We start from the raw sequence: 4848 nt of genomic DNA on the forward strand, positions 1-4848 counted from the left end.
CAAATCAGTGCAGAAATTCAGTGTGCTTTGTAGTATCAAATTGACAGAGTTTTGGCGCTTTTGTATTTATGTATATCTCTGTTTTATCTTCAAGTCTTCACTCCTTTATATAGAGGCGTGAAAGAGACGTTGAGATAATCAGCACGTCTAAAGAGTCGTTTGAAATCCTTTGATTATCCACCAGTGATCCTTTGCCTGATTTGGGTGTAGTCCTTTGAAGAATAAACTTCAAATTCATTCCCATCTTGAGTTGTACAAATTCTGCAGGCATGGCTGTTGTTTTGTCTTGTAGCGTAGACAGAAAACAGAGTAGTGGAGGTAGTGGTTGTACACTTGTACTTTGTCAACTCTATTAATGAGAGACAAGTGCTCAGTGTTATCCATATATCCGTTGATACCTCCCTTTCAGTTCTTCGTTCTTCTTTGATAAGACTGAATTGAGAATCAGCAACTTTGAATCTTCAGTTTGATTAAAGGATCAAATGTAGCTTCTGGTGAAAATATTGCTTCTGATGAAAACTTTTGCTTCTGATGAAAATATTGCTTCTGATGACTTTCTGCTTCTGATGACGTCATCTCTTCAGGAGCAGTTTAGCTTCAGGAGCAGTTTAGCTTCAGGAGCAGTTTTCTTCAGATGCTCAGAATTTCTTTTTCTTTCCATTGTTCTTCCAAGACCTATTGAAATAACTTGAGTAGCCTTTGGTCCTGTACACTTGAACAATTATTAGTAATAACCAATTGACAATTTTTAATACCATGTTATCATCAAAACTTAATAAGGTTCATTGTGAAACACATTTTGTTCCAACATAAATGATTGTAGATGCCTATTAGCTTCTAATTTAATAACCTCTGATGTTAGGTTTATTCGGAGACAAGTCAACGAAGTCGTTCATAGCTTTGCTCGAGTGGTTTTGCGTCATGTTAATTTCCATATTCATATTATGATTCCATTTTGTATCTCTACTATTATTATGAATGAAATGCAATAAGTTTCTTCTTGTCAAAAAAAAAAAAATAATGTATATGAAATCATTCCAAATTTATTACAAACTACAAAAATATTTTGATTCTATAATTTTATTTTTGAAGAAATTAAATTAACCCACTCAAATTGACATCGAGAATCGAATCTGAGACCTTGAGTTTGAGGATGACACTCATAAATCTCAAGCCATTAGCAAGTAGCCAACCTAAGTGGATTTATTTTGATACTATATTGTCTACCTTAATATGATATATGTAAGTATCCTCTAGTATTTTGTTGTTTAAATAAACACAATACATGCATCAATCTATCTTCGAGAAAACTGATCCCAAACGGGTAAGGTTAACGTAATCTTGAGGTAAGTGATTAGGTACTCCAGGAAATATTAAGCCAACAAGCCTAAAAGCTCTTAAAACCCATCCCTCTTGATACTCAGATCCATATCTATACACCATAGTGAAGCTCCTTATGAGCTCCCAAAAAGCATTCACTGACATCGGAATTATTGTTGACAAAGAAAAGTAGTTTTTGTTTGGTTCCTCTTGCACTTTCTGAAAATGTATACAAAAAAATTATTAAACATAAATGCACTTGAGTTAAAATGATTTGGATCACATTATAGTTGAAATTATATATGTACCTTGCCATTATAGTTTCTATCAAAATAAAGACATGTCCCAAAGTGCTTAAACACAGTGTCCTTTAAATCAGGAGGAAACCTAGGAATAATATCATAGCTATAAACAATTCTGTAAAACTTAATACCATTATCTTTCAAATTCTTCTCCATGTATTCAGTAAATATATGTCATCTCCAACTCTTGGTTGACCAAATGTGTGAACCCCTTGAAGCCTCTCCAAAAGAAAGGACTCCTCATGCAACATCAATATTGCAGGAAAGAGAATTGCAAGTGCTCCACCTAGACTGTGACCAGTCAATAGAAACTTTGCTTTATCATTTCTTTTCAAATGCGTCTTTAGTAAATCTCTAATGAAGTAGTAAGCTTCAAGTGTATGGCTATGATTTGTTTCAATTTGTTTTGGCCAACCCATGTTGCTTCTTTGTAAACCTAAAGCTTCCATGAAACCAGCATGAGTTTTTCCAAGTCCAGGAAGCTCTAACCATGATATATCAAAATCACCAGCCCATTGTTCACCATCAAATAACTCGGTTCCTCTAAAAGTTAGTATGTAGGTGTCCTGGTTGTCACTTTTGTCTAGTAAGATAAAAGCTTCAGTTGTAGCTTTTCCTTGATAATCTGCCAAGTTTCAAATACCAACCAATTAATCAACCTTACTATTATTTTGCTCCAGGATGACAATGGATAAGTTCTAGGCATGAAGGGTATTATACTAGTTGTCCTCGTACCCGCAATTTGGAGAGACAAAAAACTCGTACCCAAACTATCCACATGCGATGCATGTAAACTATGGCTATCTAAGTACCCATACTCGTATCCGTTATCCGCATTTGAACTAAAATAAATTGATACAGTACACAATTTCATGTTTTATAAAATGATTGACGTGCACACATATTGAGACTCGCTTAAGCTCTAAAATTCATATATTTGTAAACCTATTCTTGTTGTGTTTGCATTATGTAAAGAGGCACAATATACTTCTCCAACAAGTAATTTTGGCGTAAAGCCGTGAAGTGCGTAATTGGATTTGAGTAAATGGGTTGTCCCCACAATGACATTAATCAACATATTTAATCGAGTTTGAGTCTTTTATAAAGTGTAAAAAGTCAAAGTGGGTGAATTTTCAATATAGTTTGTTGTAGTGTTGTGTTTTTAGGGTGCAAGGAATAAAGTCATCTGCAAATCCTTCTTATCTGATAAAAATCTGATCATGGTTCTGGTTTATAAATGGGGGAAATTCAGGTGTTCAATTTTCCGATTGGTGGTGTAATCTTACATGTTGTCTACAATTTATTCGATTTGCGAGACATTTATTTGTTTGATGGATTAGTGTATCTTTTGTACTCTTACTAATATCTATTTTGCTTTTAAAAAAATCTATAACCATCGACATATATGAGTGTTTTGTTAGCTTGGTCAAAATGACAAATAAACATCAATAATGGAGAACCTTTGGGCATGTCTTTTATCTCCATATTAGGTGCATCCAATATTTTACGTAATAATAAATCAGAAATATATTTTGTGAAAGAGAGAGAAATACAAATATTGTAACATTGTGATTGGCCAATGTCACCCAACTCTATGTCATTCAAAGTTCTATCCTCATTCTTGTTTGTATTTTGCAAGCAATTATTATATGTGCTTGTAGCTGTATTCATAATACAAATTTTTACTCTAACTGTTGCGATATTTTTTACTATACCCAAATGATATGAATGGGAGAGTATGGTTTACTTTTTGTTGATGGAATAGTATGCTTAATTTTTGCTCTTACCATTCCAGTAGTCACCGCATGCCACAACTTCCATCTATGCAAAAGCACAAATTAAGGAGTGAGAACATTCTTTTTTTTTTTAAAAAAAAAAAAACTGATTTATTTAACAGATTTTTTTTTTTTTTTGAGGGAAACAGAATTTTATAATGTTCAATTTTTACCTTCCAACGATTTTCAACCGTGTCCCGTATAAAAGCTTCATTCTCGTAAGACACTTTAGAAGCCATCATAGACAAAGCAACATTATATTTAGGGTCTTCACCTTTGATGCTTTTGTCCAACTCCACTCGCTTGTCCATATGACCAATAATAGACACAAAATCTGCTGAATTAATTTGTATCCACTAACTCCACTCAAATGCTAATCATTTTTTATTTTTTTTATGTTACTTTCTTAATACCTTAATATAAACATCAACATGCAAAAAGTAATGAATTAGATAACAACCCTGTAGAAAGTTCAAAATGATCTTGAAAATGTTGTAGTTGCAGCTAGCCAGGTTCAAGAATAACTCAACAATGAAGCCAAGATATTTCAATGGATAAGCAAACAAATGAAGTAACTTTTGTAATAATATCGACAGAAGAAATTGAGATACTTGTATTGATCGAAGCTTTCCTCTCAAGAACCTCATGGCACTCTACAAAGTTAGCTGTGTGTAAATTGGTACCAAAAATATAGACTCGAAATAGTTCAAAGAACCCAATATTTTTGGGGTTCAAGAACAAAAAACCGGTAGCAGCAAATTTGTCAGAGCTACGATCCATGATTGAAAATTAAACCTAGGAATTGGATCGTGTATATGTTTGATTGAAAGAGGATGAACATATATATAACAAACAAGGGTAAGGTAAGAAGGAAAAAATCTACAAGATAAAGGGTTGACTAATACAAAAGTTCTAAATATTTTTAGTAAATTTTAATAAAATATTTTATATTAAAATTAGAAAAATCTACATATATACGTTTTCCATTTGTTTATTATTATAAAATTCCATTTTTATTAAAAATTGTAAGAGTTTATCTTTAAACACAGAGATGCAAAAATACATCTATATGCTTTACATTTTGAACCCCTTTTGTAAAAATAGACCTTTAATTACTTCAACTTAGACTACGACCTGCATAAACATTTTATATGTTGAGACACTAATTTGAAGTTCAAACATACAATTATAAAGCAAAATCTAAAATATTTAGTGAGCGAGTTTCGTTGTACATTTTTCAAACCAAAAAATCTAAAATATTATAAAAGTAACAATATTATACATTATAAAGCAAAATACGTCGTCCACAAAGAGAAAAAAGGACATGGAAATAAAAAAAAAAAAAAAAAAAAGAGTGGATATCAAAAATAGTTTTCTATACAAGTACAACATGAGTAGAAAGATCAAAAGAATCTTAATTAATGTTCAATTGGTTAGTGAACTTTCTTTAA

The 4848-nt window shown here is 32.0% G+C and overlaps 1 pseudogene; it reads right to left on the reverse strand.

Annotated features, from left to right (window-relative positions):
* Positions 1 to 1290: 1290 nt before the first annotated feature.
* On the reverse strand, positions 1291 to 4236 carry LOC11415012 (triacylglycerol lipase OBL1-like; annotated as a pseudogene).
* Positions 4237 to 4848: the final 612 nt, after the last annotated feature.

This window comes from Medicago truncatula, chromosome 3 (genome assembly GCF_003473485.1).
Source record: "Medicago truncatula cultivar Jemalong A17 chromosome 3, MtrunA17r5.0-ANR, whole genome shotgun sequence".
Classification (NCBI taxonomy): Eukaryota; Viridiplantae; Streptophyta; class Magnoliopsida; order Fabales; family Fabaceae; genus Medicago; species Medicago truncatula.